We start from the raw sequence: 12,018 nt of genomic DNA, 5'->3' as shown, positions 1-12,018 counted from the left end.
TAAGCTTTAACCTCATATTTTACTTTGGTAAGCGTTATTACACAACAGACGTTTTAATTTTCGATTAATAATAATTAGAGCGTCGGTGGCTCAGGGGTCAAGCACTTAACTTGCAATCTGCAGGTCCTGGGTTCGAATCCCGCCATGTACCAATGTGTTTTTCGATTTCCGATTTACATATGTACATTTATCCGACGTTCTTACGGTGACGGAAAACATCGTGATGTAACCTGCACATATCTGAGAAGAAATTCAAGGATATGTGTGAACTCAACTAACCCGCACTGGGCCAGCGTGGTTGATTATGGCCTAATCACCCTTAACTTAGGGTAGACTCCGAGCTCATCGGTGGGGACCTATAGTGAGCTGATGATGATGAATAATTAGAATAAAATTCATCCTATATAAAGGTTACTCAAAATATTTAAAGCGTCAATGGCCTACTGGTAAAGGTTAGGGATTTCCGATCACGAGGTCGGGGGTTCGAATCCCGCCATTCGATTATTGTCGTAAACCATATCCTAGCACAAGCCTAGAGCTTAGTTGGAATGGTAAAAGAAATATTAGTAAATTTCCAAAAGAAATCTGCTAAAATTTTTAAATGAAAAAAAAATTCTGATCGTCAAACAGTAGAGTGTGGGTTGCGCCTGCTTCCCATGGCCCCCTCGTTTTGTTTCCATGAGGGGATGTAACGTAATAATGCAAATCTTAGCTTCAATCAATCAAGGCACAATTTTTATTTAATCTGCTTCCACAAAGTTATTTTTAGCACAAATGTTATTAAGGGATGTGGTTGTGCTTTCATATGATATTATCAGTGGGAATATTCTTATTTCAAAAATGGTCATAACAAATGCAACAGAAAAATTTCATTCTCTGACCTCTGTAAATGAACTGGCTATGAGGCGTAATATTTTGTGTCTATTTGATTTTTGTCATTTTTTCGCTGATGGCAGCGGTTTGTGACGGTATGTATCGAACTAATGATATGGATAGGTTTAACTGTCCCGGAACATCAACAGACCCATCTAAATCTGCAGAACGAAGCAGAATTGTAATTTCCAAGCAATCACCTATCTATTTGTAGTGATCAGCGAATTCATTCATCTTGATTGAAACTAAGTCTTGTTAAAAGTCATGAAAACTTACTTTTCGTACATGCCACATTATTAAATATTACGCAATTAAATGCCATTATTTTTATCATTACATTTTATGTAATACATTTTTAAATCGAAAGTGAAATTGTTTTTACACAAAGATGTCGCTTTTTTGACGCGCACTTTCGAACGCCGATGAAGATGAAACTACACAAGAAACTCGCAAAAAATACCTCGCGTTTGTACATGTTTTTATACGATGACGCTTTGTACAAGGCGGACGGATTTCCGTTAGAAGGAATAATTTATTTGAACACAGAAGTAATGATAAAATGCCAAAATAAATTAAAAAGTTAACGACTGAGAATAACTGCCACTCAGAGTCAGTTAATGGATGATTAAGTCGCTTCATAGTGTACAATTATCGCTTTATGTGTGGTTAAGACTATAATTCTAGATAGACTATAATTTTACTTCTTTACTGTTAAGAAAACGTACGATAAACCTAACCTTCGTTAGTATCACAATATTATATCGAAAAGAAACTTAAAATCCATCGCTGTGTATAGTGTCAACTATATGAGTCGTTCTTGTAACATTTAATTAGAGAACAGTGAGTTGAGCGCTGCGAAATATTGGTCGGACAAAAACTGAAGACCCATGTTATACAGGTGACAGCTGCCTTGATTGCTGGCGTGTTTTGTTTTTTGTCTATCATATCAAAAGTTAGGATGGATAAGCTGATTACTATACAGTGCCACTGGATACAAAGAAACTTATTAGTAAATTAGCTTTCGCCCGCGACTTCGTGCGCTGTAAAAAAAACTTAATTAATAGCCTACATGTTCTGCCAGACTATGTTCTATATATATGCCAAATTTCATCGAGATTCGTTCAGCCGTTCTGGAGATACCATTAAATAAACATATTAGGAAGATTCAAAATTTTTTGGTTAAATTCAATTTCATCTTTCATTTCTTTTACTCTTATTAGACATAGGAGTAATCGCTAGAATTCTTTGTTCTGGATAATTATTGTGTTAGTATCAATATAGTATGTATAATTAAAGTAAATATATAATATATTCGTATATATCTAAAACAAACTACTTCAATCCGAGTTAAACAAACATAGATACATGATTGTACTGCACTTATCGATTTGCAGACTTATATGAGGGTCGCATTAAAACTGAGATTTAACATACCCTTTATTTCTCGACCGTTCACATTAATGCCTTGTACGTGTTTTATATGAAATTAGGGTGGCGAGTCATCCGTCCCTCTCCGTCTGATTCGTCCACTCCATCAAAATATACGTATAATATCTATACTAAAACATCTGCCGTAATAAAGTTTGTGTGAATATAATTAGTACTTATAACGAAACAATACAGTAATTTAGTTAAGTTTCTCTTCAATAGCACAATTTAATTGCATTCATAAATGCCAGTTGTTTGTAATAATCTTCCAAATTAAGCCAAAAGTTCTTCTATAGACTAGTTAATGAAAATCTTGCTTTTAGATCTGGATTATTTTAACTGAATGTAAGATACATTTACCGTGAGTTTGGAAGACCAAAATCTCTGTATAAAACATATTGTCATCCCTTTCTTTATCATTGGCAAAACAGAGATAACAATATCTTTGAAACGGGCATTTTGGTCTCAAAAACCCACGGTTAATGAGACTGAATCTCCATCAGGAGTATAAAATTATGCTACGAAAGTATTAATGTGAATCACATGTACTTTTCAGTAATCCGCTATAATGGATACATATCTAGAAACTAGATAATATGCGAACAAAATAACTAGAAACATGTAACGAATCATTTGAATATTCTCTGTGTGATGTAACAAACACACAAATGTACAGGTACAAAGTAATATACAGGGCGTTACCGTATTAATCTGCACACGAGTAAATACAACATCTTGGCGAGAAGAAAGTACATCTGTCCCGTTCGCACGTTCTAAAACTGGGCAAGCGCGAGAGGGACGGAAGGCGAAGGGCCGGAATCAATACCACATGACAGCGGCCGGTGTTTTATTTTGTTGGAGACATCGCTTTGTTTGTGTGTGCGTGAATGTGTATAGGCCGTTACGATGTGGTGAACTCGATTCTGCGTTCTGAAAAATTGCTTTGCGATTATAATCGATTGGTTTGCGACAAGGTATTATTTATGAAGCTCTCGGTGGGTACGCGTTCGCGCTTTTTGTATTTCGTGCCTCAGATCACCTTTAATTAAAACGCCAATGGTTTGGTGGTTGCGGTATATTTTACCATCGGAATCGGGGGTTCGATTCTGAGACGACTCGAGTGCTATTAAAATCGATTTTTATCTACTTTGAATAAACTGAACAGCGATCAGTGGTTTTTATTGTTTGTTTATTTTGGTTATTTTTAAAGTTAACAATGTTTTTTTTATATTTAGGGATTAGTCAAAAGTAGTCTTAACGTTGTTTAGTAGAATAAAAAAAGTTGATTGTATCGTTCCATCGTAATACGGGTACGTTGATTTGGTGTCCAATAACTCAACAGCTATGAAAGATTTTGCACACGACGTATATTTGGTAGTATGTATTAAGGTTTGCTGTCTCTATAAACATAAAATTATAACAGTAATATTTCTAATAATAGACCTTGGAATTAGATTGTGCTCATTCTGTGGTTATTAAGCGTGAAATATGTAATTTTGCTTGTGTTAACGAAACTTATCAATAAACACTATCAAATATTAAATAAAATTTGAATGTCTGTATGTAATTTCCATAAAATCATATTCTGATAACGAAAAACTAATTTTTTAAATGTTTATACGTCAGTCTGTCAGCAAGGCCACGTTTGTTCCGAGGAGTCTCCCTATCGGCTGGATAGATTTTGACGGGACTAAGATGGGAAGGTAGCTAATACACGGGGCATGTTATCGGCTTTTTTAAAATTCTGCGCTGACGAAGTTACGGGCATTCGCTAGTTCACTTATAAAATTATAAAGAATAGAACTAATCATGTTCCACTTTAAAGAATGAAGTACAAATAATTATTTTAAAGAACTTCAATCGTAAAATTTGTTCGCTTTGTGCCGTTAAACAAAGACTTTACTGTTTACTTAGTAATTTGAACTAAAATACAAATAAAGATAATAATGAAAATATAATACAGCTCACGTTACAATAGTCTTTTATGCCAGCGTAAGGGACCGTTCACACAGACCGGTGCGAAAAGAAGAGCAGATTTTTATCGCAAATAATATTGAGCTTTATGCGATTGAAACAAAGTGTAATTTTACTTTTCACGTCTGAACGGACCTTAGTTATTTGATTGTTTATGAGTACTAGTGAATCTGTTATTAGTACGCAATTGAAGTTTTTAATAACGTAACGATTTATTTTTTGCTATTTTAATTAAATTTGCTTTTGTTTTTAAGAATGTCTGCCCAAAGATAGATGTTTACAGTCAGTCGGTTTCTGAGACCAAAAACTCTGTATAAAACATATCGTCATTATCTTTGACAAAATAGAACTAACTATATGTTTTAAACGGGGATTTTGGTCTTAGAAACTCAGTTATTTATGCCACGCATCATATAAATCTATATATAAAAGAAAGTCGTTTTAGTTACACTATTTATAACTCAAGAACGGCTTTACCGATATGGCTGTAAATTTGTGAGGAGGTAGCTTAGAGCATGGAGACGGACATAGCGGAGCTGCTTTTTATTTAACTTACTAATATTATATATATAACTTACTAATAAATGCGAATATTTAGATGGATGAGATGTGGATGGATGGATGGGTGTTTGAAGATATCCCTAGAAAGCTTGAAAGAACACATAGGCTACACTAATTAAGTTTTTTTATATATCCATGCGGACAGAGTCGCGGGCGACAGCTAGTGTAATATATTATAAAAACACAACAAGCACTCAAACATGCAAATGAATTACAACACCGAAATAAAAATTTCCGAATCATGGCATACCCAAATGAGTCATTTCAAAAGCGAACAATACACAAGGCATCAATTATTTAATGTTGTACCACGTGATAGGGAATCGTATAGAATCATGAGCGATTTCAACATAATTTAACAACTGTGGGGTTGCAGACTGGGGTTGTCGCGCGCCCCCTTGTGTTACTGGAATTTGTCAGAGTAATGGTGACCATATTATCACCGCTATTGATCAAAATTACGAGTGAATACATAAGCATTTTATTGTAAAATAAAATTAAAAAGTTACGGATAGTTTAGTATGGAAAAAGTCTTTCTATAATTTTGTAGGGGCTGTGTATTTATTTGACCTCAAAGAAATACTCAGCAAACTCTTTACAAAGGACATGTTTCTTTTTTTTTTCTTTTTTGTATAATAACTAACTGTCGCCCCCGACTCTGTACCGAATTAAAAAAAAATGTATTAGTCCCCTATGTTCTTCCAGACTATGTTCTACAACTATGTCAAATTTCAGCGAGATCCAAGCAGCCGTTCTGGAGATACCTTCTAACAAACATCCATCCATCCAAATATTAGTAAGATTGTACAAAAAAATATTTCCATATTAAAATATTCAACGTGTTGTGATTAGATTACAAACGATGTTTTTTTTGTTACAGAAGCAGCAACAGGATTTGCGAGCATGTGTTAAGTGACATAAGTGCAGTGCAAGTGATGTGTGAAGTGACATGGAGTGATACAATGTGCATCGTAACATCGTCACCGGCCCTCCATCACCCGGGTTCTGAATGATAGCTACCATTCAAGGTAAGCAAATCTTCTTTTTTATTTGTATCATATGGTAGCAAACTTGTCAGATAATACAATTTCGCCGAAATAACAAAGCGACACCTGTCCACTTAGGGCTGCTTAAGCGGTTGTCTAAATATGCATTCACTGCGGCTCCAGATAAGCCTATTTCGTATAAATATATTTAATCTAACTAATATTATAAATGCGAATGTTTAGATGGATGGATGTTTGTTTGAAGGTATCTCGAGAAATGCTGTATGGATCTCGCTGAAATTTGACATAAGTGTAGAACATAGTCTGGAAGAACACATAGGCTACTAAAGTTTTTTTTAATACTGGCGGACGAAGCTGCGGGCGACGGCTACTAATTCATATAGTTAATCGACATGCGTAACAAAGGATCTAAATTGTATTTACTTTTAATAGTAGTGAACACTAGCCTTGATACGGCTTAGAGCGGAACAAACGTTCTCTGTTATAATGAGCAGGTTTATGTAAGAATTAGAGCGGGGCTTCTCAACCTATGGCTCGTGATCTTTTGTACTGCTGTAATTATGTAGCGGTGACTGGAAAATAGAGACAATTAACTGCCTTCCGCGCTCAACGTATAAAAGTCATGAAGGATAAAGACGGGTATACATAACAGTTATTTCTAACTAACGAAAACTTCAATATTATCGTTGGTACATAGATAAAGTTAATGCCAATGTCTCGTCACGTTGAAACAAAAATACGATAGAGTTTTCTCTTGTATTAATATTAAAAGTCAAATGATTTCAAATACTTCACAAAAACAAAACGAAAATAAGTAGACATAAAAAGAACTAGCTCAATCATTTTCATCCAACGTAAATAAAGCGCTTCCGTCGTTAAACGAAAACGGTATAAACAAACTGTTGGATCGATCAACGGCCCTACACCACTGTGATCTCTGAGCCCAGCGCTTGGGCAATGTCCTCGGAACTGGCCTATTTAATTGCTAACGCGTGTACGCTAACGATTGCTATAAATAACAATTAATGCATTATTGGTCGATATACGATGTCAATACGAATATATTATGCTATAATAGATAGTAGTAGACAGATATTACTTGTTAAAAGTAAAACTCCCACAGAAGACAGTAATCGTGGTCGTCTATTTGCTGATAAGTAAGGTCTGATTTAGAAGTTTTTGAGATTCTGTCTATTCTAGGGCGTCTGTAGACCATCTCAAAGGCAACGCATCTGCGGTTCCTTTGTTATTGCTTATGTCCATGGGCGTCGTTGAACATCTCGGTGTTCCCGCTGCTCGTTTGCCCCCTTCTGTTATAACATAAAAGTTGTTACAGACATTTATTTTGTTTGGTGCAATAGAATCTTGATGAGTATTTTAAGGTGTCTCCAAACAACGGAATCAGAGTTGTGTGGTGTGACAACGTCACTCGAAAGTATTGTGTATAATTGAATACAATTTATTTATAAATATTATAGGTTCTTAGTAGTGTTGAAGTATTAGATTTACGATTAAACAGTTTCTAACAATGTGCACGTATTGTGTTCGCTTGTTAAGTTTCTAGAGTGATCAAGATATCGGTTCTTTTGATGTCATTATCTGTACTATAATAATATCGTATTACTATACCTAATCTTTATACATTGAAACGATAATGTACTAACAAGTCACAGGAGTTAATCATGTTTATGTGTGAGACGATTGTGAATACTGACGTCATTACATAACTTATTACATTTATTCCATTGTGTATTTTTCTATTTATGTATATAACATTTTACATAACTAAATGAGCATGATTTAACAACTGCATATATTGCTGACCAGCATTTTGCAATGTTATCGATTTGTTTTCTACTTTAATGCCAAATTTAATGCTATCGGATATAAGAAATATAATCAGTAGAGAGTATGGTTTTCAGACACAACCTTTGAGGTTGAATTGTAGGAAATTAAATCTCTTGTCAGGTTTGAACATCTTAATCTTTATAGTTAGAATCATTTAGCGCGAATGACATGCTTTCGTCACAAAGTCCATTGTCAGAATGAATAGTGAGGGGACACAAACGTCGACATTTTAGTAAGGCTAATGTAGCGTCATTACATTGTGACATTTTTGAATTTTTTTACTTAACATTAGTAATGTTATAAATGCGAATGTTTAGATAGATGGATGTTTGTTTGAAGGTATCACATAACGGCTGAACGGATCCGGCCGAAATTTAATATAGACGTAGAAAATAGTGTGAAAGAATACATAGGCTAAATAAGTTTTTAATTCCGCGCAGACGGAGTCGCAGGCGACAGCTAGTTTCCGGGTAATTTAGCAGTAAAAGTTTTATTAGCATAGAATATCAGAAAAGATATATCAATAAGGAAATAATGTGATTTAAGTGACGTTTTATACAAAATTTGGACAGAACCCAAGACACTTATGAACTATGAACGAATAATCACTTATTTTAACATTTTAGTTACATAGTAATATCGCAAACATTATCTATACTAATATTATAAGGCGGAAGAGTTTGTTTGTTTATTTAAACGCGCTAATCTCAGAAACTACTTGTCCGATTTGAAAAATACTTTTTTTGATGGATAATCCATTTGTACAGGAAAGCTTTAGGCTATATAACAATACCACCAATAGGAGCGAAGCGTCAGTGAGAAATGTTGCAAAAACGGGGAAAATTATTCACCTTTGAGGACTTTCGTTGCGTGCGCTGCATAGACGGTTTAAGTTACTCAAAAAATATGTCTGAAATAAACCAACGTGAGCAATCAAAATATAATCGCGGTAGTGTTTCCGACAAACACGCGACCGAAGTCGCGGGTACAGCTAGTAAAGAATAAGTTAAAACAATCGTAAAATTATTATTACCTTTAAAAGCAAAACATTTATTATTATTTAATTTAGAACTCCCAAGGCGTTTATTATTCCAATATGCTAATATTATACGTAACTGTACCACGATGTCTAAGTTCAACGACAGATAGCAACGCATTTATAAAATAACGTTAGGACGTCATAATCGACGCAATAATCGTCATTAAGATATGACTATTAAAAATTGCTTTGTATAAAAGAAAGTACGAAAATATCACAACTGTAAACCTAAGATAAAGCTAGAAATTAATAAAATCTTACTATGTTAATTCGCTTCGTATCGTTTAGCTTTCCAACAATGATAGAATTATTCAATTAAAATTAAATAGATTAAAATATCAAATTATAAGATATTAATCAAAAAATAATTTAAGATCGATTATAGGTTTCGTTCGAAAATAAATAGTAATAAATATATAAGTTTTTTCTTTCCCAAATATGCGATTGTGTAGTATACGTTTTTCCGCAACCGTACCTTTAAGAACAGAATTAACAAAGATTATGTATATTACCCTATAATCACCCTTTCAGCCCCAGCCCCAGCCGCTCTACAGATATCCCACCCATCCATCCATCCACATCACATCCACCTAAACATTCGCATTTATAATATTAGTAAGTTAAATAAAAAGCAGCTCTTTAAGGCATAAATTCGAAAAAAATGAATAAATAGTAGCCTATGTTCGTCTCTGAGATCTAAGCTACTTCCTCACCAATTTTCAGCCATATCGGTAAAGCCGTACTTGAATTATAAATAGTGTAACTAACACGACTTTCTTTTATATATATAGAAGATAAGATATGTTATGTGCCTATAGTATGCAGGTCATCGCTCGGTAGGTCGTGGATGTCACTGGGTCGTATTTATTGTAGTTAATAATTTACTGTTTACAAATTCGATTTAAGTAACATTTTATGTAAAAATATTTAAATTACTCTTTGTTAGCATTCACGTCCGACCAAAGTTAAGTCATATAAATCGAATGATGTGTTACGTAGACAATTGTAAATTTGTTTTAAAGAGTTTTCTTCCATTTTTCACCACCTTTTTAATGTAACAAAACTGTATTTTCTTACGTAATACTATTTTAGTTGCAGCTTAAAGCGATTTACATAAAAGCACTTTATTCTTGTACTTTTTAAAGGAAATTAAAATTGTAAATGTTACAAAGCCTTTAAAATTTAAAGAGCAAACATCTGTTCTTCTAAAGGTGCATAAAAAAGGACAAGTCAATACAGTTGGTCGCACGGCGTTATTTTAAGTGGGTCACTGTTAGGGTGACCATAATTTTTAAACACATTCCCTATGAGGTCAAACACATATGCTTTCAAAGAATTTAGTACAATAGATTTAATTTTTACACCCATTTATAATAATTAAAAAATAAAAAACATTTCTTTCACTAATTTTTTTAATATGAACAAAATCTTAAATCTAATAGTTGTAAAGTAATGAACATATAGTTTTATAAGCTTCTAGCTGTTGACGGCGATTCTGTTCGCGCGGAATTAAAAAAAAAACTTAAAGTAGCCTACATGTTTTTCCAGACTATGTTCTACATCTGTGCCAAATTTCATTGAGATCTGTTAAACCTTCCGACATCCATCCATCTAAACATTAGCATTTACAGTATTAGTAAGATTATGGTTTGTACATATTGAATTACCAGTTTGTTGTACAAACATGGTGAACCTATTCTCGTTGTTTATAGAGGCGCTTTATTATTGAAGCCACTGTAGCGTGCACTCTTGAGTTTATACTTTTATGCAATATTGTGCACGTTGGAAAATTCATCGTGACGTCAGAAACGAACATTTGCTTTTTATGATTTTTTAATAAATCTTACTTATATTATAAATGCCAATGTTTAGATGGATTGATGAATGTTACATTAAATTTCTTTAACGGCTAAACGTATCTCACCGTTTGGCATTGATGTCAATAGTCTGGGAGAATACGCAAATTTATTTTTACTTCGCGGGCCACATCTACTTTTGAATAAGTCTAGCTGATGTTAGGGCTTTTGTTCATATATTATTTTTATTAACATTTTATGTAATTAAAAAGAAATGAAAACATATGAAAGTAACAAAGGATATTCTAATATACCAAATTCAACTAATCTACAATTAGGATGACAGGAATAATGTACGTAGGTGTAATGAGCTATGCTTTACCCGGCCGATAGTAACTGGATTGTTCTAGCATTGGGCGTAATCTCTGGATAATCCCACTGCCACCACGCTACATTGGTCAGCACGCTCTGCGATTTTATAAATTGAAAGCTGGCTGTATGCCCTATTATTTGAAATTTAATCTACAATAGCCCACGTATAATGTAGTAACCACGATGTAAGCATTTTTTTGCATCGAAATATAACGAAAGGAACTTCGTATATTTGTGACATTCAGGGTATAAGAAACATGAAACTTTATAATGTAAGAAAGAAAATCCGAAAATGTGGCAGTGATGACCCAACACTAGCCTTACTAAAATGTCGACGTTTGTGTCACGATTCATTCTGACACTAGTATTTGTAATGAAAGCACGTCATTCACACCAAATTATTTTAATTAATAATGTCTAAAAATAAGGATAGACTTGGCTTAAACTACGACTAACTAAAGACGTCAAAAATGTCTATGCGATATTTAATAGCCTGATAAAATTATTCATCACATAATTGCCGGATACTGGCCACGATTATCGTTGTATCGGATATTATTATCATACGGCACGGTATTGCCGTATTGTTTCGTTTACAATTGTCAGAACAACGCAAACGCATCTACTGATGTTAAAGAACGTTATAATAAGCAAGAAACGTATAAGTAACTATTCGTATCGGATGATCAATTAAATTAGAATTAATATGTCCAAATGTTTACTTTAGACGTTTTATATTTAACTGTAAATTAATTTATATCTTTTATAATTAATTAAATACCGTTCTTAAGAGAATACGATAGCGTTATGGACATTATAATAGTCACTTTAAACCTAATGCATTCGTAACAGTATCCATGAGACATACAAAAACACGTCCGGCGCGGATTAGACGCTAACCGAACGCCACAGACTTCCTTCGTTCTCACGGAGCGGCGTATTAACTCCAGTTTCTGATTCTAACAGTCCGTTAAACACGATCGCCGCTCGGGCAAGAGTTGAGACAATGCGAGGTCGTCGAACCGCCGCCAAGCGCACTGTTTGCCTTTTACACGGAAATGTGTAGAAAGTATTGTGTTTGTCTAATAAGGTCTCTCTTAGTGCGATTTGACGTGTTACT

At 34.0% G+C, this 12,018-nt stretch overlaps 1 protein-coding gene across 13 annotated transcripts in view; it reads left to right on the top strand.

Moving 5' to 3' along the window:
• The window catches only part of LOC106124367 (uncharacterized), a 59,410-nt gene that overhangs the window by 16,359 nt on the left and 31,033 nt on the right, over positions 1-12,018 (top strand). For all 13 annotated transcript variants that reach the window (XM_013320956.1, XM_013320954.1, XM_013320951.1 and 10 more), the window contains exon 2: positions 5,717-5,864. The gene's annotated coding sequence lies outside the window, so the exon portion shown is untranslated. The remainder of the gene's footprint in view (positions 1-5,716; positions 5,865-12,018) is intronic.

The sequence above is a fragment of the Papilio xuthus genome, unplaced genomic scaffold (genome assembly GCF_000836235.2).
Source record: "Papilio xuthus unplaced genomic scaffold, Pxut_1.1 DF825946.1, whole genome shotgun sequence".
In the NCBI taxonomy this organism is placed as follows: Eukaryota; Metazoa; Arthropoda; class Insecta; order Lepidoptera; family Papilionidae; genus Papilio; species Papilio xuthus.
Note: the sequence above shows the minus strand (reverse complement) of the source record. Positions and strands in the feature narration are given on the sequence as shown.